We start from the raw sequence: 22,879 nt of genomic DNA, 5'->3' as shown, positions 1-22,879 counted from the left end.
ATGTGCCCTCCTCACATCTTTTGGTGCTGCTAGGAACACTGCCTGTTTTGTGGTCACTTGCTGAACTCTGACTAATGCTCAAATCAAGACAGCTATTCAGCACCGGTTCTCAGAAGAGAAACAAAACACACATGAAAAAAACAAGCTACAAGGTTGGTCATAGCAGTGTATACCTATAATATCAGCACCAACAGGCTGAAGCTAGAGGTTTGCCATGAGTTCAAGGACTACTTGCACTACAGAATAAGTTTCTATGTCAAACCAAATGGAAAAGTAAAACTAGAAAACAAAAACGTGTTAGGATGGCCTTGGCCTCTTTCACTACTTTTGTTAAAGAAAATACAGTACCTTGAAAGGGAAATTGTGCCCCCTACCAATGTACTGTCTGTCCTTCAGGAACTGTGGAGTTCAGCTTGTAGTGAGGGCAGAAAGTATGGCTTCAGTGAGGCAGCCAGCACAAGCCCTCACACAGTGATATACACAGCTGTGCTTATGGTCTCCTGCTTCAATTCCATGCTCTTTTAGCCTTATGGTTAAAGGGAAATCTTTTACTGGGTGCGCGCACACACTCACAGGAGAAAGGGTTTGTTTCATTGTGGAACTGTGGAGAAGTCAAGGCAACAGGAACTTGAAGCAGCTGGTCACATTGCATCCACAGTCAGGAAGAAGAGAGTGAACAAATGAATGAACACTTTACTTTTTACTTGCTCCAGTCTATTAATATGTCATAGTAAGTAAATGATCTGGGAATTTTCAGACTGTAAATATTATGATTTTCTGTTAGACAATATCAGCTTAGCAGGATGTGTCTTGTTTACTCTTTGTTTGACCAGCATGTCTGTCTGGCAGAGACCTTTAGCCCTGATAACCACATGATAAGGACAAAAGAACTAGCAGACTGTTAGAGAAGTACAAAAATAATAATAATAAATAAATAAAATAAACCGGAAAAATAATTTTCCTTTAGCTAGAAGGTTGTCCTAGAGTCTTGGTGGCTGGGGTTTAGGCAGAATCAGAAATCAACACAAATCAGTGGGAAGCAGTATGTGTGAGAAGAGGAGGCATCTGCTTGGAGCCTGGCCTGCATGGCATGCAAGGTAGACGATCAGCTGCGTTTTTCCTTCTAAACTGTCCAAGTTTAGGAAAGTCAGGGGGTCTTGTTCTGGAATAAGTCTGAGGATCTTGTGTTTTGAGAGAGAAGGTACATGTGTAGGCCCTGAGTCAGACCTGGGAGTTGGGAGCTTACTTGCTATGATGGTTTGAATGAAAATGACCCCCATAGGTTCGTGTGTTAGAATATTTGGTCACCATTTAGTGGAACTGTTTGTGAAGGCTTACTGTACCTTGTTGGAGAAGGTATGTCTCTGGCTTTGCATCATTTCCAGTGTGGGTCAAGATGTAAGCTCTCAGCTCCTGCGCTAGTTCCCTGTCCCTATTTATGCCTTTTTGTTGCCATATGTTCTTTCACCATCATAAATTTTAACCCTCTGTAAACATTAGCCCAGTAAATGCTCTTTTACAAGTTGCCTTGGACATGATATCTCATCACAAAAAGTAGGAAAGAAACTAATATGCTTGCCTTGCACTGAAGTAATTCTGGTGACTTGCTTGAAGTCACTTCAGTGCTTTAGCCACTTGGCTAAAAACAACCTGCAGTCTTGGAGGAGACCTTGAGATGGAACCTTTCTGTGGTTTTCCTGTAAAGAACGCCGTTGTTTTATTATTCTTAGAATAAATGTGCGTTCTTGAATCAAAGTGTTCCCTAGGAAGGTACTAAAGTTCTTTAAGACTGCATGTGTCCCAAATACTCATTTTCCCAACAGTGAAGGGGCTCTGCTTTGACAGTAGTGGAAGTGAGTCCGTGTGCCTGTTGTAGTGTAGATACTGTAAGCAGCAGTTGATGAATAAGATCTCATTACTCTTTGCTGGGAAGGTTACAGTTGGGATTGAGAGTTGCTTCTAGAAGTTGTGCCATTGTTCAAATAGTTTTGCACTATTTTTTCTGGTTAATTTTTATATCCTATTTTTTATATCATAGTTTTGCCCAGCAGATAGTGGATACCTACTAATGACCTTTATTAAGTACCTGACTCCATGTTTGTTTCGCCTTAGTGCCAAACTGCCTTTTCTAATGAGAAATCTCTTCTGTGGCACCGAGAGTTTGCCATACTTTTCTGGTTATCCTCTTTTTCTCCTGCTCTTTCTTTTCTTTCTTTCTTTTTTTTCTTTTTTCTCTTCCTCCCTTCTGCTCATTCTTTAAATATTCACACTCCTCAGAGCTGTTCCAGAGGTTTTTTAATTCTGTCCCTGTACTTCCCATGGGGCCATTTCAACAGTTTGTTGTTCACATATGGAAGCTGTCTAAATCTTAGCTCAGAGAACTTTTTTTCTGAGCTAAGCTTTAGTTCTGTTTATTATTTATTAATTCATTCAGCACACATTTATTAAAAATTGTATCATCTGTACAAGGTATGAAAAGGTTAGGTCACCGCTCTCATGTAGCTTGAAGTAAATAAAGAAGAGTACGGGTGGTGATAAATGCTTCAAAAACCCTAAATCAGGGTAATAAAGGATTAATGCTAGAGATGAGATATGAGGGCAAAGAGCAGAGTTTATGTTCAGGGGAGAATTAATGAAAGTGGGACAACTCTCTTATGCAAAAATAAAGAGAAACTGGCTATTGTAAATGAGCCCTGGTCAGAGCACTTGATAGAGAGGAAAGGGTCCATGTAAAATATAGATTTCGGGAAATCTATGGGGAGTCTGATTATTTTAAAATTCAATGGGGAATTGTGGCTCAATAATCAAGTGTTTACCAAGCATATGTGAGCACCTGTGTTCAGTTCCCATTACCAAGACAAACACATATTTACATATGTAGTACATACATACATACATGCCAGTCCTCCAGTCTTTTAAGGGTTTAAGTCAAGAGTAACATGGGATTTATACTTTTAAAAGATCACTCTGCCCCCTGAGGGGCGAGCAGCCTTACCAGGCCACAGTAGAGGACAATGCAGCCACTTTTGATGTGAACTGATAGACTAAGATCAGAAAGGAGAGGAGAACCTCCCCTATCAGTGGACTTGGGGAGTGGCATGCATGCAGAAAGGGGAGGGAGGGTGGGGTCGGGAGGGGAGGAGAGAAGGGCTTATGGGGGGATACAAAATAAATAAAGTGTAATTAATAAAATTAAATTAAATTAAAAAAAAGATCACTCTGACCACAGTGTGAAGACTACAGAAAGAGATAATAATGATTTGCAATAGGGGACAGTGAAGATATGGGGGCCTGTATGAAACTCAATGGTTTGAATGTGAGAAATGAAGAGAAGAGCCAGTTGCCTGCTTGACATTTGTTTAGGATATTTCCTACTAAACTCCTTTTCCCCTCCCTTTTTCTTCCTGAACCTACCTTTCCCAGGCATATACTAAGACTTGGCTACCAGCTTGTGATCCTTTTAAGTGATATCAGAACCTGTAAGTGGAGTAGGCTAGTGAGAGGACTTGGTGTCATTAGGGACACACCCTTGAAGCACATTATAAAATTCTGGTCTCTTTCTCTCTTTTTGTTCTATCGCATGTTCATGTCATAGTATGCTTCATCACCACAAATTTGAAAGCAGTAGTGACAACCAGCCATGGACTAGAACCTCTGAAACTGACAAACCTACCTGTGTGAGTTGATTATCTCAAGCGCTTCTAACAGTGACAGAGAGCTGAACACGTGCCTTTTACTGTGTGTCACCTGCTGTGTGCCCTGTTGCTCAAGACAGACACTGTTCATTGTCTTCCGTTTCTTGTCTTCTCCCCCACATGCCCTGTACACCCAGCAGAGGTCATCAATTCTAGTTCCTGCATATATATTCCTAGTAGCACATTTCTAGGTGCTCTAGTGTCTTTCTAACCAGCTGGTCCCCTGGCCCCTGTCTTCTGCTGTGACTGTTGAGAATGATTCAGAGAGGTTTAATTACAACACTTAGCTGCTGAAAACTCTTGACTGACTGCTGAGGAGGCACTGAAAGTTCCTAGCATGGTCTGTACAGGCTCTGCGGAACAAGTCTGTGTGCCTCTTCAGTCTCAGTCTTCCGGTGCATGTTCCCACAGCCACACACAGCCCCTGCTGACTTGTCGGCCAGTTCTGCCCTCGAGCTCTGTTCTTGCCAATCTCTCCTAGCTCTCCCACCCCTCCCGCTTGCTGCCCACTCTCTACCCTGCATTCCTAACAAGCAAGCAACCCTACAGAGGTTCTGATTGGGCTCACGCAGGAGTCATTCTGGCCCACTTACCTTAAGTGAAATCCTCCGTGCTTTCTCCAGGAACTGTCTCACTGTTTTGATTCACCCTTGTTTTCCACTGAATGAAAGCTTCTTGAGGCAGAGACATCCAGTTTTTTTCCCCCCAACATATTTTTATTGATTATTTGGGAATTTCACACAGTGCTCCCCATCACACCTCAGCTCTTTAATTTATATGTTGAAGGTGATCCACAGGAAGAAAGGGAGTATATTAGCCAAGCATGTGACACATAGGTAATCCTAACACTCTGGAGATAGAGGATTTGTAAGTTCAAGACCAACCCTTATCTACACGGCAAATTCTGGGCCAGCCAGAGCTACATAGAGGAACTATCTTAAAAACCAAAGCAACACTAACACGAAAAAGAAAATGGTGCAGTAATAGAACATGGATAGCATATTTTTATAGAAAACTGCGGAGTGCATAGACCATGCGTTAAATTATTCAAATAATGTGAGATTCTTAAATGTGTAGACATGGCCGAAGCATTATCTTTATTATCACAAAAGCTAGGAAACTGTTTAGCGCATGGTCTTCCTTCCCTTTAACAAGCCCTGCCTGTGCACATGGCATCTTTGTGGTGCCCGGATGTCAGCTAAAAGGAGACAGGTCCTAGTCCCTGTGTTAACTTACCAATTTGATGGTTTTGAACTTACTGGGCGTTTTGAGTTTGGGGGCTTTTTGTTTGTTTGTTGTTTTGTTTTTCAGTATCACTTTGTAAATTGAGTTTTGGTTTTTGTTTTTTTCCATTTTTGTTTAATTTGGTTTTATAAGTATATAGAACATTTACATGGTTCTGAAATTAATTCTACAAAATAGCATATTCAGTAATCTAGCTGCTGTCCTTATCCCTATTGTTCTTCTTGCTGTATAACTATTTTTTCCCTAAGCTTGATGTCCATTTTGTTCTTGATTCCAATTTCTATTCCTCATTCCCCCAGTTTCTTTGGAACTCTCTTCCAGTAGGTTTCCTTAAAAGTCATATATGTTAATATGCTTTTTTTTTTTTTTTTTTTTTAATGATTTGATCTGTTCTGAGATCTAATGACCTTTTCCTTTTTTTAAAAAACTGAGTGCTTTTCATTTTGGAGTTGTATCGTAGATTTGTTTTCAGGCATTTATCTTCACAAATACAGCTGCAGTTATCTCACTTATTTAATCTTTTTATTTATTCATTTTTGTTGTTGTTTGAAACAGACTTCCTATGTAAATCAGGCTAACCTAGAATTTGCTATTTAAAACAGGCTGTCCTCAAACCCATGTAGCCAGGCTTGTCCCTTCCTCCTGAGTGCTGGGGTTAAGGTGTGTACTACTGTCCATGTCCCACCAAACATACACACACACACACACACACACACACACACACACACACAGTCTTACCGTTTTTAATTATGTGTATGTGTGTATGGATATGTGCACATGAAGTACAGGTCCCTGCGGAGGCCAGAGACTTTGGATATGTCTGGAGCTCGAGTTATAAGTTGTTGTGAGTCACCATGTGGGTGCTGAGAACAAAATTCAGGTCATCTGGGAAAGCTGCAAGAGCCAGCTGTCCAGCTTATATTTTCTCTTTTCATACTCTTTGCTAACTTATTTTTGGATTAGTGGCTGGGAGCAATTTTGCTAGGTTCTGGGATACTTCTGTCAAGGGGCCATATTATTTTTTAATCCCATCATCTCTTTCTGAGGAGGACAGTTTGTAGCTTTATAATTTTTTGTCAGCCTGATGAGCCAGAAACAATATCTTGTGTGATTTTAAACTGTGTCTTTTCATTGTGAGCATTGCTGAGTATCTTTTCATGTGTTGAAAGCTTATTGTATTTCTTTTTCTGCTTAGCTGTTTGGATCTCCTCAGCCTTATGCATCTTTTTGTTTATATATAGAGGATAATAATTTTTTTCTTTCAAATAAGTGAGCTTTTTGTATCAAATTTTCTTTTCTTCCATGTTCTTCACACTTGAGTAATTCTTCTGTAGTTGTCTTATGTGCCTATCATACCTCATTCAGGTCAGCATCACTTTTTATAAAAGAATTATAATAGCTTTTTAACTAGTTTCCCATTTCCAATTTTGCCTTCACCAAATCTGTTTTGTTGAAACTTTTCTAAACTTTGTCTTTCTTAGTTGTTCGTTTGTTCAGTATTCTCAGTACTCAAGAGTAAAATTCCTATTTCTTTGCTTACTGACCACACCCTATATAAACTTGCATCAATTAATCCAGCTTTGCAGCCTTAGTTCTCATCTATGTGTTTAAGGCATGCTGCTTACCATTGTTTAGTGCTCTGGATTTGTTCACTTTGTTTTCCATGTATGTTTTTCTTTCAACCCAGAACACTTGATCCTTTTTCCCCTTTCTGGCCCAGCCCAGTCTATTCATTGAAACTTTACCCACTCTTCAGCCAGTAGCATCAGATGCTGTCCTTCTGTCACACCCCTTCTCTTCTATACCAAAGTTTTTGCTAAGATCATACTGATTTCTAAGAGCATTTTGGCTGTGAACCATCAGAACTGAGGTAGTATTCAAAAGGTGGTCATCTAGGATCCAGAGTTCTAGGGTGGTTTTTGTGGTGGTGGTGGTGGTGAGTTTTTGTTTTGTTGTTGTTATTGGTTTGGGTTTTGTTTATCTTCTCTGTGTAGTCCTGGTTGTCTTAGAACATGCTCTGGAGAACAGGCTGGTCTCAAATTCAGAAATCTGAGATCCACCTGCCTCTGCCTCCCAAGTGCTAGGATTGCACCACTGCACAGTGGTTCTGGTTTTTTAATTGGTTGATCAGTTTTATTTTATTTTTAAATGTTACATATGTGAACGTTTTGCCTGCATTTATGTCTGTGTTTCACACTCATGCCTGGTGCCATAGAGACTAAAAAAAGGATATTAGGCCCCTGGGATTATAGTTGTAGGTGGTTGTGAGCTGCCATCTAGGTGCTGGGAATCAAACCTGGGTCCTCTGGAAAAACAACCAGCGCTCTTAACTATTGAATCATCTCTCCAACCCTGTATTTTTATTTTTGGAGGTAAGAGTCTCACTTTGTATCCCAGGCTAGCTTAAAACACAAGAACACATCACTTGAGAGGCAGAGGTAAGCAGATCTCTGTAGTTTGAGGCCCGCCTGGTCTACATAGTGAGTCCAGAACAGCCAAGGCTACACAGAGAAACCCTATCTAGAAAAACCAAACAATAAGAACAAAAAATATAAGAATATTCTGCCTCAGTTTCCTTAAGTGCTAGGATTATAGGCATCTGCCACCAAGCCTGGGACACACTTTTTTCTTTTTTAATAATATATGCTAATTCTCTATGATGATGAATTTTATTATTACATTCTCATACTTGTCCAGAACATACTTTTGATCATATTTACTTCCCATTACCTTTTCCTATTTTCCCTCCCCCACCCCAACTAGTCCCCTTCTTTTTTCCTCAAAGAGTCTATCTTCTACTTTGATGTATTATTATTATTATTAATATCATTATCATTATATTCTGTGGTTGAGAGAATGCATATGATAGTTGTATTTCTGAATCTGGCTTGCTCAGTTTCACTTAATGTAATGATCCTGGAAGTCATCAATTTACCCATAAATGTCTTGATTTCATATATATACCACATTTTCTTGTTTTGTTTTGTTTTTTTTAATCCATCAGAACCTAAACTAATTCCATAACTTACCTGCTGGGAGCTGTACTGCAGTGGGTGTGCAGGTGTCTCTGTCACATACTAGCTTGGATTCCTTTGGCTGTCTACGCAGTAGTGTGAAGGCTGGGTCATGTAAGTCTAATGCATACCTGATTTCTGTTTAATGCTCTGATTTACATTGCTAACAGGTAATGCTACCACTTCTCTCCAGCCCTTGCAGCACTTGTCTGGCTGAGATAATGTGGAATCTCCGTGGAGTTTTGATTTGTTCCCGATGGCTGAAGATGTTGGACTTTCCCTCCATGTATTTGTCATGTGTCCCTAACTAATTTGATTAATTGCTTGAGGATAATGCTAGTAATGATTCTGTTGTTCCATCACCTCAGTTTCTGTTAAAATAATGATCATGGCTATTAGGGACCAGCCACTTCATTTTGGTTTTAACCTAACTGTACTTACCCTTTTCTTCAAGTGGTCTTTTGCAAAGGTTATATGTGATCCAAGAAACCACATCATAATGTACCTCCTGTGGTGTGAGGCTTCGTGCATAAAGTTGTAGAATTGAAATCTGTACTATAGGAAAAATTTTATAGTCTTTCAAGTATTGTGCCAACCAGTCTTTTAGCATTTAAATATATCTAAGTTTGAGGTTTTTGCCTTTTTATTTAATTGCATATGAGAGATCATTACAGAATCCCTTGGATCTTCAAATATCTGTCCCAATAAAGTTTACTATTACTATGATTTAAAAAAAAAATACATGACCAAAGCAACTTGGGGAGGGAAGGGTGGCTTATGCTTCCACATTACTGTTTATCAAAGAAGGAAGTCAGGACAGGAATTCAAGCAGGGCAGGAACCTGAGGCAGGAGCTAATGCAGAGGCAATCCAGGGTGCTGCTTCCTGGCTTGCTTAGCCTAATATTTTATAGTACCCAGGACCACCATCCCAGATATAGCTTCACCCAAAATGGGTTAGGCCCTCCCACATCCATCACTGATTAAGAAAATGCCTTACAGACTTTGCCTGCAGCCAGATCTTATGTAGCTATTTTCTTAATTGAGGTCTCTCCTCTCAGATAGCTTTAGTTTATGTCAAATTGGCATAAAATACACAGTCTTAGAAGATCCATTTGCTTACCAAGGATAATGTGGGTTCCCCTTTAATGACACCCAAGTAATAGAAATTCCATTTTGGCCAGGTATGGTGGCTCATGCCAATGGGAATCTGAGGCAGGAGGATTACCATGAGTTCTAAGCCAGTTTGGGATATAGAGTGAGACCATGCCTAAAAAAATAAACCTGAAAACAAACAAAATGTGTTAGTGTTCATTGTTTGCATTGTGAGGAAGGCCATTTGCATTTGTGGCACACATGGCAGGGAGAGGCCTAGAGTGCTAGCTCACAGCTTCTTGATGGGTACTCCTTCACTGCTGAAAAAGAGTAGGTTGCTGTTCATTGCTTTTCGCCCAAGGAAACTTGTGACTAATAACAAAGAGTGTTTTCAACGTTTTGGGGGGATTTTTGGTTTTTTTTTGTTTGGTTGGTTTCTTAGAGCTATAGACTGAACTCAGGACCTTGTGCTCATAGGCAAACACTCTTAGCATTGAGTGAAACCTACAGCTCACACCACCCCAAAAGTATTATTATTATTATTATTATTATCATTATCATCATTATTAGATTATTGTTATTATTAAATTATTATTTTAAAAGTATATTTTTAAGTAAGATGAGAAGTAAGACTTATTCTTGATTAATTATTTTTTTACGCTGACTGAGTGGGAATGTAAGACACACAAATTTATGTCGTGTGCAGATGTCAACATGAGAACATGGGCAGTGAGAATGAGAGCCTGGTGGTGAACAAAGTGGGCAGAGAGGGAGGGGCTCAACTGCACTACTGCCCTGCACTGGTGCTCTTTCTTCTGGTGCTCTGTATGCAGTGTGCTCAAGACCCCGTCCTCCTCTCTTGCTGAGGTTATCAATTTGTAGGTCCCACGTGAATGTAGGCAGTCCTCCAGGCCTGCTGACAGACGTTTATCTTCATACTCTTTATATCTGTTGCAAAAGGATTCAAGAGAAAAACATAGATGGGAAGACCTAAAAGCTTGTGTCATTCAGCCCTTTGTTAATAATGCATAAACCCAGCTACTTGGAATGCAGGAAAAGCTTTGCATGAAATAAATAGCCAGGTTATAGCCTACTCATATTCTCTTGTGGGATATATTTATTTCATCTGGTTAAGTATACAGTCTTAACCCAGACCCATGTTTTTCTTTAAAGTTAGTTCTCAAATTGTATTCTTTTGAGACAGATAAAGAGTAAGTGGTATAAGTTTCTCAAGGCAGAGGACAGTCAAGAAAGGAAAACAACAAACTCAATCAGTGGAATTTACAGTGAGTGAAAACTAATACCCAGATCTAATTGCTTCAGTCATGTCTCAGTAGGCACTTCTCACCAAACTTGTTTATAATAAACTCACGGACCCACTGAAGTCCTTATACCTGAATACTGACAGTTAAAATTGTTTGTCTGTGCTGGAGAACGTGGTTCAGTGGTTAAGAGAGCACTGCTCTTGGTCCTCTTGGAGAGGACCCAGGTTCCATTTCTAGCACCCACATTGGGCAGCTCATACCTCCTGTAACTCCAGTTCTAAGTGATATGGCTGCTCTCTGATGGTCTCTAAGGGTACCTACACATAGGAAGCACACATCTACACTCAGGCACATACATATAAAATAAATAAATCTGTACAAAAAGTGTTGATATCCCCAATTATGGTTGTAGACTCAGCACAGTGGCTCAGCTGGTAAAAATGATTGCTGTAAAACCCAGGTCTTGTTTCCCAGAACCCTCAGTGGAAGGGGAAAAAACTGACTCCTCTGACCTCTACACACACACCATAGAAATTTACTTTCTCCTCTCATAATAAATACAATTTAAAAATTGTATTTATGGTCATGACAATGGTCATCAGAAATTAAAGGGTTTAAATTCTATTTAATTAAATATCTTCATACTGATTACAAGGGAGACTTATACTCGAGTATTATAAATATTGCATACCTCAAGTAGACAGAAATATATACCTTATATACCTTTTTAAGTATATTTATTTGTTTTGTGTGTTTTGCCTTTATGGATATACATATATATTCACCATGTGCTTGTGATACCCACAAAGGCAAGAAGAGGATGTTGGATCTCTTGGGGCTGGAGTTACAGAGGATTAAGAGTGCTATATAGGGGTTGGGAAGTGAACCCAGGTTCTCTTCAAGAGTGGCAAATGGAAGGAGACATCCCTCCATCCCTCTTGAAATTAGAGGTCATTATTTACTTAACCAAAAAGTGTTCCACTTTAATAATGTATCCAAATAATGTGCTGCAGAAATGAGCCTTATGCTAAATGAGGGACCAAAGACAGAATGATCCTCTTATATGAATCTGTTTATTCAGAGCCAGAAAGTGGATGAGTGGCTGCTGGTAGTTTGGGGTAGGTAGCTAAGATCACAGAGTTCCTTTTCAAAGGAAAAAGGAATGGACATGTGCCACAGTAGTGATACATAGTTCCGAAAATTTCCTGGAAACCATGGAATTATGCATTTTGAATGGGCAAATTATCTGGTGTATGAATTCCATCTCGGTAATAGTGTTTATAATAAAATTTATTGTAAGATTGATTTAAGTTGTGAATGTAATTTCTGCAGTTTTTCAATAGAATTATCAGTGTTTACTATGCATGTTAGCACAAATCTTTAGAAATGCCCTAAACCCAAAATACTGGAAAGGCTGTATATGAGGAAGGAATGATTCAGGATTCTGAAACAAGCATGCTGACCACATCCCAGCCCACAGCATTGCTGTGTCACATCTGTCTTCTACTAAGCAATTCTAGCCATGCAAGGCTAGCAGAAGAGCTATCCTAACAATGGTTTGCCATTTCTTATAAGGACAGAGCCATTATTTATACATCAAACTGTTTTTTAACTCATTATTCCAAGTAGTCAGCATAACCCATTTCTAGTTTTCAGCCTTGGTGTTGATTTTTGGTGGTGGTGGTTTAATCTTTCTGCAGATTCTCCAGAGACATTAATCAAAACATCTAGATATGAGTACACTTGAAACCCAGTCTAAGAAACTTCCCTCCCAAATCTGTACAGGTTAACTAACTTTTCCCTGCTTTTTCTTTCTCTCATTCTTGACTTCCCTCCCCACCTTAATGAAGAAGGAAGAAAATACCCTCAAACTTAAAGTGAAAGCCAATTACTTCCTGTTTCCTACAATTAAGATAACTAACTGGATATTGACCAAAGTTACAAATGTAATGTACCACTGTAGTCCTGCGCCCCTTTGAATCTTGGTGACCTCATGGCCTGAGGTAGAAATCATTTATCTGTCTGTTTTCTTCTACTGAGTTAGCTGAAAGATACCCCTTTCACTATCAGTGTTGCTAACGACCATTGTAAAAACTAAGTGCTTTGTTTATCATGTACAGTTAGTCTTTAGACATTATTTATAAAAACAAAGGGAATAGAGTAAATAAATTTTCTCAAAGTTTAATAAATATGTCACGCTCTGACACCTAAAAATGTTATTTGCCAAAATGGGTACTATGCTGGAAAATACCAACATTAGAAACATTCTTCTACCCATTCTTTCTTTTTCTTTGCCTAAGATTTATTTTATTATTTTATGTGTATAAGTGTTTTTCCTGCTTGTATGTGTATGCACCATATGCACCCAAGGAAGCCAGAAAGGGGCATTGGATGCCCCGAGACTTGAATTACAGATGGTTGTTATCACCATGTAGATGCTGGGACTTGAACTCGGGCTGTCTAAAAGAGCAACAAGTGCTCTTAACTGCTAAGCCATCTCTCAAGGCCTATTTTTCTTTGCTCCATTTTTTTGTTTGTTTGTTTTTTGAACAGCTATTTTTTTTTATCTAGTTTATAGCCACTTCTTCACATGATACAAGATCCCTCCCTCCCTGTTTACTAAGACTGGGTCTGACTTCATAGTCCTGGAACTCAGTATGTAAGTCAGGCTGGCTTCTACCTGGTGAGTAAGCCTCCTGCTTCTGCCTACTTTGTTCAGGGCTCATCTATAAGCATATCATCAGCACAGATGTTTTGCCTGATTTCTTAAACTGTTATTTAATGGAGTCCTTAATAAAACACAATTATATAGTTTTATAATTTTTCATGTGAAATTCCTTTGTGTATAAATAGAAATGGAAATTATTTTTTAGAGTATTTGAAACTTCGGAATATAATCAATACTACACTATTGCTGTTTCTATCTGCCTTTACCACAAGTGACCCAAGCTAGCCAGAGGAAATAAAAGTTTGGAAATACCTAAAAAGCTTACTTTCGTTGTCTGTGCATTACTAGATATAATTTCATTTAAAATAAAGTATCAGCCAGGTGTGGTGGCACACACCTTTAATCCCAGTACTCAGGGAGGCAGAGGTATGCAGATCTTTGTGAGTTTGAGGCCAGTCTGGTCTACAAAGCAAGTCCAGGACAGCCGAGGCTACACAGAGAAACCCTGTCTTGAAAAACAAATAAAAAAACCTGTAAACCAAAAATACTATACCCTACAAAACTTATTTTCCAGAGTCTATGGAAAAATGAAGGTATTTCAAGACAAACCCAAATTAAGACGATGTATGTGAAGCAAGCCAACACTGTAAAAAGCTCTTAAAGGAATACTTTACAGAGAAGAACAAAGATAACCTTCTTCATGTGAACACATGGAAGTATATATCCCATTAAAACAACAAGTAAACTAGTCTTTGGAAAAAGACAACCATGTTCCATATAGAAGCTCATGAGACCCTCAAAACTAATACTGGAGAAGAAAAAGAAAAACTAGTAATCCAGCAACATAGAATATCACCTAACAAATTTATAGAAAATAGCAAAGGCCTTTCTATAATAATCTTAAATATAAATATGAATGGCCTCAACTCAGCACTGGAATGATATAGACGAATAGATTTGTTCTCTCCAAGAAACACACTTAGCAAAGACCCAAAAATGTAGTACCAAAGAATAGAAAATGAACACATAGAAGCAAATGGAAGACATAAATAAGCAGCCATAGCTATCCTATCAAAATAAAATTTAAAATTAATTGGAAGATATTAATGGGGACACTGCATTATAGTAATAAAAGGTATTATTCATCAAGAAGATATAACAATAAGCCAGGCAGTGGTGCTGCACACCTTTAGTCCCAGCACTTGGGAGGCAGAAGCAGAAAGATTTCTGAGTTAAAGGCCATTCTAGTCTACTGAGTGAGTTCTAGGACAGCCAAGGTTGCACAGAAAAGCCCTGTCTCAAAAAAAAAAAAAAAAAAGATTATGAGGAAGAGAAAGAAGGAAGAACAAACGTAAATATTTGTGCTTCATACCTTATGTTAATTTTGGCGATGAATGGCTGTTAGGTTTGGGGAATTTAAGAAATCTTGTGTAGGGATATAGTTAACAGATCACCAACGATTGTCTGCTAGTGAACAGGGGTATACTATTATAATGAGTGGTAGGTTTAACCCAGGGTAACACAGCTCATGCAGAGTAACAATGCCTTTTGCTACTGGAGTGATTGTTTCTATCCCAGTGGTATCTAGAGAGTTGGCCTACCTTTACCACTGATACCTGGGTAGTAGGATTACTAGATTTGGAAGCAAAGTTTAAGGAGAGTCTTGCATAGTGTAAGCATTCACTTCTTTCTATCTAAATGTTGTGAAACTTTTAGATTATTCTTTGGGTGTTCTTGAGGGGGGGAATTGTTTGTTGTTGAGACAGGGTTTCTCTGTGTACCCTTGGCTGTCCTGTATTTGCTTCGTAGACCAGGCTGGCCCCGAATTCGCAGAGATCTGCCTGACCCTACTTCCTGGAGTGCTGGGAATAAAGACGTGCGCCACCACACCCAGCAGCTTCTAGATGATTCATAATTCAAATAAATAGTTTCTATCCTCTTTATATGTGTAAAAGCAGGTAAGTTTCAGGCACAGGGTGATGAGGCTCCTCATTCCTAAAGACAGCTTGACATCTTAGAACTCATGCTGGGAATTGAAAAGATAACACCATTTCAGAGTTGTTCTTCTAGTTCTTATGTGAAACTTTTAAATGTTTGCATCTATTTCAACAAGATAACTCCTTTAAAATGGACTGTCTGAATCAAAGGATACATACAGACTTTGAGACAAATGAAACATCCTTTAACTTAAAGGATAAGAATTCTGCCAGTGACACATCAAAAAAACTATTCCTGAGCAGTTTGTGCTGTGACGGCTAGGCAGCACAGCTCCATGACTGGTTTGGTGTTGCATTGTCTCCCACCCCGCACCACCAGGATGCTCAAGAGGAAGGTTAGCACTAGCATGGATGAAGCAGCAAAGGCAGAGCCCAAGCACTGCCCCGTCAGGCTGTCGACCAAGCCCGTCCCTGCCAAGGTGGACACAAAGCCGAAAAAGGCCTTGGAAAAGAATGAAATCAGATAGAAAAGTACAAACCAAAGGGAAGACAGGCTGAAGTGGCTGACCAGCAAACTGTGGATCTGCCTGCCAAAAATCGAGAGACAGAGAACCAGAGTCCAGCCTCTGAAGGAGAAGAAAAAGAAGCCAAGTTCAACTAACCATCCAGCCTTTCTGTCACTGGTTCCTGCCTTCCTTCTTTTTATTTATTTGTTTGTTTGTTTGTTTGTTTATTATCTTTTATTTATTACAATTTATTCACTTTGTATCCTGGCTGTAGCCCCTCCCTCCTCTCCTCCCAGTCTCACCCTTCCTCCCTCTCCTCCCCCATTCCCTTCCCCTAGTCTATTGATACTGTAGGTCCTCCTCCCCTTCCTTCTGACCCCAACCTATCAGGTCACATCAGAACTGGCTACATTGTCTTCCTCTGTGGCCTGGCAAGGCTGCTCCCCCACAGAGGGAGGTAATTAATGAGCCAGCCACTGAGTTCATGTCATAGACAGCCCCTGCTTTCTTACTAGGGAACCCACTTAGAGACTGAGTCTATGGAATACATCTGAGAAGGGGTCTAGGTCCTCTCCATTGTCTTTGGTTGATTCATCAGTCTTTTCAGGACCCCCTGGTCCCAGATTTTTTGGCTCCTTGTGTCCCCTCCAGGTCTTTCTATCTCCCCCTTCTTTCATAAGATTCCCTGCACTCTGCCCAAAGTTTGGCTGTGAGTCTCAGCATCTGCTTCAATACCCTGGTGGGTAGTCTTTCAGAGGCCCTCTGTGGTAGACTCCTGGAACCTGTTACCTGTCTTCTCCCGCTTCTGTTGTCTATCCCATTTGCCCTTCTGAATGAGGATTGAGCATCTTCCCTAGGGTCCTCCTTCTTGTTTAGTTTCTTTAGGAGTATAGATTTTAGGATGTTTATCCTATAGTATATGTCTAATATCCACTTATAAGTGAATATATACCATGTGTGTCTTTCTGCTTCTGGCTTACCTCACTCAGGATGATCTTTTCTGGTTTTATTCAATTGCCCACAAATTTCTTGATTTCCTTGTTTTTAATTGCTGAGTAGTATTCCGTTGTGTAAATGTACCACAATTTCTGTATCCATTCCTCAGTTGAGGTACATCTAGGTTGTTTACAAATTCTGGCTATTACGAATAAAGCTGCTACGAACATAGTTGAGCAAATGTCCTTGTTGTGTAGTTGGGCATATTTCAGATATATGCCTAGAAGTGGTATAGCTGGATATTGAGGTAGTACTATTCCTAATTTTCTGAGAAAGTGCCAGATTAATTTCCAAAATGGGACCTCATGAAACTGAAAAACGTCTGTAAAGCAAAAGACACGGTCATCAGAACAAAATGACAGCCTACAGACTGGGAAAGGATCTTCACCAACCCTGTATATGACAGAGGGCTAATATCCAGAATATATTAAAAAAAAAAAAAAAAAAAAAAAAAAAAACTCAAGAAGTTAAACACCAGCAAACCAAGTAATCCAATTAAAAAATGGGGTATGGACCTAAACATAGAATTCTTAATAGAGGAATATCTGAATGGCAGAGAAATACTTAAAGAAATGCTCAATGTCCTTAGTCATCAGGAAGATGCAAATCAAAATGAGATTTCACCTTACATCCAGAATGGCTAAGATCAAAAACTCAAGGGACAACACATGCTGGAGAGGATGTGGAGAAAGGGGAACCCTCCTCCATTGCTGGTGGGAATGTAAACCTGCCTTCCTTCTTGAACAATGCAAAGGAATATTTTTATCAACTATTTTGTAAATACATTTTTTAGTACCTCTAAAAACATTTTTAAGAGGTGGTGGAATCCCACCTCATCTCATTTTTTAAGTGTAAATGATTTTTAAGAGGCTAAATCGTATGCTGTTTGTTTGTTTTGTTTGTTTTTGGTGTTGCCAGAAAAATAGCAGGATACAGAATCAGGAGGGACAGTGACTGTCTTGGGGGTCACTGTACTATTATGAAGAGGGGCAATTTGGAGTTTCAGTCACGCATTTGTGTCTGGGATGTTTTCGGTTATATCTGGCCTTGTGTCTCTAGTAGGAAGCACGAGTGGTCTCCTAAGGAAGCCACTCCTTGAGCTTTGTCCTGCCAGAACTGTAATGTCTCTGATCCTGGCAGTCCATTTTCTTAACAATTGTGATAATGAGCTATGAAAGATGAAAATTTTGAGTATGTACTGTATGTGGCATAAAATTGTGGATCAGTGGAATTGAGGATTGAGAGAATTTGGTTGTTAAATGAGATCTTTAGGAAAACTTGTCAAATTTGAGGCTAGAATGTCACTGGAATAAGTTCAAGGAGAGACAACACGTGGCTCTTCATTTGGGTACATGAACATGATATATGGCTCTTCATTTGAGTACATGAACACAATGTGTGACTTCAGAGTTTGGGTACTTGTGTTAAGAATTGAAATGTCTGTCTACTCTGCTCCTCAGTCAATAAAATCTCAGTTGTGAAAGAGGAAAAAAAGAAAAGAAACTATTCCGAAAGCAGGCTAACGAAGCTATATAGAAAAAAATAATGTTTTCTATAAAAATTCATGATAACGCAGTGTTTATATCCTGCTAAAAAAATACTCTGTTGACCAAAACTGAACTTAACCATTTTAAAATCTGCTGCAGTATTAAAACCCATCAGGTCCTCAGAATATCGGAATTTTTACAGACTAGAATGTGTTAGTGTGTGACAGGATTCAGTCTATCCATACAGCTGGGCTTCTGTGTGTGCGTGTGTGTTTCTAGAATATCCATTGTCTAAAGACAGTGTCTGTGCTATGTGTAAGGGAGTATGTTATGGCATCCATGCTCCACGTTAGGCACTCCACTTCCCTGTGATCCTGCATGCCACTTCAGAGCCGAACTCGCGCAGCAATAGGGTGGATGTAGTGAGGAGCACCTTTAATCCCGCCAGTCTGAAGGCAGAAAGAAGTACGGAGATCTCTGAGTTTGAGGCCGGCCTGAGCTACATAGAGAGTTTCAAGTTAAAACTCAGTCCTGCCAAAGGAAATTTGAATTATTAACAATTTTTTAATGAACTAAGAGTCTAATGGCTTACTTTTATATTAAAAATCTTTATTTTTATTTCTAAACTAACAATGATACCTTTTTAAAGTTTTCTTTAAAAAGATTTTACAGATTTAATTTTTTTTACAGATTTAATATATTTATATATAGCTACAGCCATTTATTCTCCCCCTCTTCGTTCCCTTCACTGTAAGAGACTGATTGTTCTTTGAAGGTTTTGAAGACTACCAGAGATAAGTTTATGATGGGAGTGTGAGAACTTTGTCTCAAAGGTCTTTTATTCTTTAACAGTTTATTGATCTGACAGCACACATGTTTTATGTCCAGATTCCTTCCTGGCTTTAATAAGTTGGCTGGGTTTAGATTTGGGTTTGGTTCTGTTTTGGTTTAGGTTAATTTAAGACTTCTTCTTAAAAAAAAAATATTTTTAATCTTATATGTATGACTGTACAGAAAAAAAGAACATATCTTCTGTAAAAAATTCATGATAGTGTGTTTATGTCCTGTTAAAAGAGTACTTTGTTGACAGAGTGCCCACTGTTCTCTGATTTAAAGGATGTGTTGTTCACGATGTGTATGCCTGGTACCCTGGAGGCTGAATGGAGGGATTAGATCCCCTGAAACGAGTTACAGGTGCTTGGTTGTAAGACACCTAACATCAGTGAGCTGAACTCAGGTCCTTTGAAAAAGCAGTATGTACTGACTGCTGACCCAAGTTTTCGACCCCTAGGGTACTTTCCGATTAATATTTCTAAGTTTTTTGTTTCCTTAGTTGACAAGAATATTAGGTTATTTGGAAAATACAAATTAAATAAACATAGCAATTATCTAACATTGGGTACATTGTAAATATTCAGCAAATGATAACTGCTATGACTAGTGGAACAGGACATGCACAGAGTTTATTTATTTCCTGATTGGCACTTTAAAAATCTCCAGCTTCCTGTGTAAGAAGCAAAAACTCCGTAGCAGTATGCCATGGAGAGGACATGATAGCATTTACATCAATATACCCTTGAGACTTCTGGTTCCTGGAATATGGCTTAAGTTCTAGTCCCAGATATTTGTAGAGACTTTTATTCTTTCCCCCCACCCAGACACATACATACCCTTATTCTAGGAGGGAAGAATATTCTTATGTGTAGAAGGACTGAGTGTTGACAGGGGCATTGCACTCAGATACATTAGAGCTGAGAGTGGGCAGCATGGTAAGGAGTCAAGGTCCAGTGAGGAGGTGCTTTCTCAGACTGATTGCCAGCTAGGCAGTGGTGGTGCACTCCTTTAGTCCCAGCAGAGGATTAAAACTTAGTCTTGCTAAATGAAATTTGGATTAAAAAGCAGTTTTTTTTAATAAGCTCAGATTCTAATGGCTTACTTTTTTATTAAAATATCTTCATTTTTATTTCTAAAGTAATAAAGAGGCAGAGGCAGGTGGATCTCTGTGAGTTCAAGCCCAGCCTGATCTAAAGAGCTAGTTCCAAGACAACCAAAGCTACACAAAGAAACCCTGTCTCAAAGAAAAAAAAAGACTGGTGCCTGTGGCAATGTAGCTTAAAATGAAGGATTGTGTCTATAAATAAATGAACCAGATATTATGCATGTGCTCATTAAAAGGCTGTCAAGTGTTGCTAAGCTTTTAAAAGAAACATGGTTTTATAAGACATTCCTACAAGCTGAAGGAAGAAGTAGTTTCTAAATCTTTTTTTAAAATCAGATATGATAAGTATATAAGACAACTTCTGAATAGGCTTGTTGTAGACAGAAATCCCTTCAAGTGCATGGTGGAGGTGTTAAAGAACAGAAAAGGACTTAGAGCTGTATGCTATCGGGTTATGTTTGATAAGGCTGGACTGCAGCTCCAATTCTGGGCTGCATGATAGCCAAAGCAAAAGGTTACTTAAGGAACCTCAGCCTTGGACCCAGGTCTGTCTTGGGCTGATACATAAATTTGTGTGTATGTAGATGGGTTAGGCTTTTGTTATCATTATTTCTACCTTTATTTACAGTATATGGTCAAAAAAAAGTGGAGGTTTTTTTTTTTTTTAAAGAAAAGTAGGTACCTAAGGGGCCTGAATTTATTTTTAGAAATCTTTATAATCAGTATTACTGGGGCATGTAAATGTAGAGGTCTAATCTTTGATTGTATGGAGAATTAGCAATTTGTTAGTATATGCCTTCAAATGTACTGATCTAGTCATATATTCTGTTCTCATAGCAGTTACACAGAGTAAATGTGATCCCTCTGTACTGATAAAGAAACTGAAATTCAGATTAAAAAGCTGGCCCAAGGTCATAAAACTAACAGTATCCCTGAAAGCAGTTGTTTCTGCTCTAATTTGCTCCAGCCCAGTGCCTGCTCTGCTGTGGGCCTGTATGGGGTGCTGGTGAGATAAAATTGATCACAACTGAACCTTCCTCCCCACATTGGAAAAGAATGCAAAGGGGCCGTGCACAGAGAGCTAAAAACCTAGGGCCGGTGAGATGGTTCTGTGAGTAAAGGTGCTTGCCACCAAGTGACAACCCGAGTTTCATTCCTAGGACCCAAGTAGTGGAAGGAAAGAACAGACTTCTACAAATTTTCTCCGACCTCAATACAATGCAGTGTTTGCACACACATACATGCATGCACACACACAAAATAAATATGAGAATTAAACTAGTGTGACTTCCTCTGATTCTAAAAGCAATGGTAAGGTAATTATTTCTGCATTATCAACATTGACCCATTTTCTCAAGTCTCCCAACAACTTTATGGGAAAGCACCTCTTATATAAGTATAGAAGTATTGTATAAATATGACTTTTCCCACTATCAACTCCACTAGCAGAAACCAGAGTTTAAGACCAGGATTGCTAATACTTCCTGTTACACAGGAGTCTACATATTTTCAAAAATAAAAGCAGTTTTAAGGCTACACGTGTATTTATTAAATCATCTCCAGCATGCTTCTTTTTCTTCTTCTTCTCAGCTAAGGCAGGGATGTGGGTGGAGGGTGAAAACCCTGAGGATCCAGAGTGTCTGGCAACGTTACCCTAGAGACTGCACACCACAGCTGTAGACATGCACATTTCCCATCGGCATTTGCTCTGAGCACAAAGGTTCTTGTGGAAACAGCTAAACTAAAGAAGTCAGAGCTGCTTTTGGCAGAGGTTGAGCTTCAGGGCTGTGCTAAGAAGCTGCCCCGTGGTCTTCTGACTATGCACTTGAAAGAGAGACTGCCGAGAGGGTGATGGACATGACAGCGAGGTGCTTTGTAATCTCCTCCTACAAGCCAAAGAGAAGAGTGAGTTTCCAAACATGAATACATATGGAAAGCTGTAAGCACATGCTCTTCTGTTGTATTTGTCTGGATTTGTGCTCTTAAGTCAGAGAATCTCCTGCTAAATGGCAGTGACACCTAGAATCTTGAAATGTAGTTCATTTCATTCAACATATAACAATGTACTGTTTTCTGAGAAATTGTATTCTCTTCGTTACATCATAAAGTTGTTTCACTTTCTGAAATGTGAATTTTGCTTTCTGTGGAGTAATGAAGATTCTTAATATGCTCTAAAAATCAACAAAATTAAAATCATCAAAAGTACAAATGGGCTTTATAAAATGAAAAACCTAGATTTTTAATTTCTTGTTTCCTGTCATCTCTTACCCTGTGCACATTTCCTGTCCTCAAAGCTTTGTCTTTGAGTTGAGGATTGTAGTGATAGTCATGACCTGAGCCTGTTAGAAGGATTATATTCAGTGTACATAAAACCCCAAGATAGAATCCAGGGACTGGCATGAAGCTACACCCCGAGCCCATTAAGCCATACATAGAGGTTTGTTAGGATTGCACACTCTTATTTTCTGTAGAAAATTGTGAAGATAAATGTGTTCTTTCAAAGTAAAAATACTTGATGTTGTAAAAAATTCTATGACAAGCCATCTTCCTTGTCACTGGTCCCCAGTGTTCCCTTGAATTGCTAGCAAAGTTGCTGGACTTCATAGTAGTAAACCTACAGGGTGAAGCCATAGGGCTCATGTGTCCTACAACATTTAAGCATTCATTTTGTACCCAATATGGTTCATGGAATATATTAGTGAAAATGAATCTAAGTGTGTAAAAAAATTGGATTTTTGTTTTGGACTTTTGTTGTTATTTTTGTTAATTTGATTTTTAGTTTTTGAAATAAGATCTCAATTAACCCAGGCTGGCCTCATTCTCTTTGTAACTGGAGTTGACCTTGAATTCATGATCATTTTTGCCTCTTTGTCCTGAGTACTGGAATTACTCAGGGTTTGTGCTACCAAACCCAGCAAACTTGAATAATTTCTTTTCTTTCTTTTTTTTATATACATCAGTGCTTTGCCCGCATGTATGTCTGAATGAGGGCATTAGATTCCCTGGAACAGGAGTTACAGACTACCACATGTAA

At 39.0% G+C, this 22,879-nt stretch overlaps 1 protein-coding gene and 1 pseudogene across 3 annotated transcripts in view; both read left to right on the top strand.

The window, feature by feature from the left end:
- Positions 1-22,879, top strand: part of Tmcc1 (transmembrane and coiled-coil domain family 1) — a 169,501-nt gene that overhangs the window by 87,561 nt on the left and 59,061 nt on the right. The gene's annotated exons all lie outside the window — the stretch shown is intronic.
- LOC132654257 (non-histone chromosomal protein HMG-14-like) lies at positions 5,378-16,877 on the top strand (annotated as a pseudogene).

Source organism: Meriones unguiculatus, chromosome 5 (genome assembly GCF_030254825.1).
Source record: "Meriones unguiculatus strain TT.TT164.6M chromosome 5, Bangor_MerUng_6.1, whole genome shotgun sequence".
Taxonomy (NCBI): Eukaryota; Metazoa; Chordata; class Mammalia; order Rodentia; family Muridae; genus Meriones; species Meriones unguiculatus.
The sequence above is the reverse complement of the archived record's forward strand: the minus strand, read 5'-3'. Positions and strand labels throughout refer to the sequence as shown.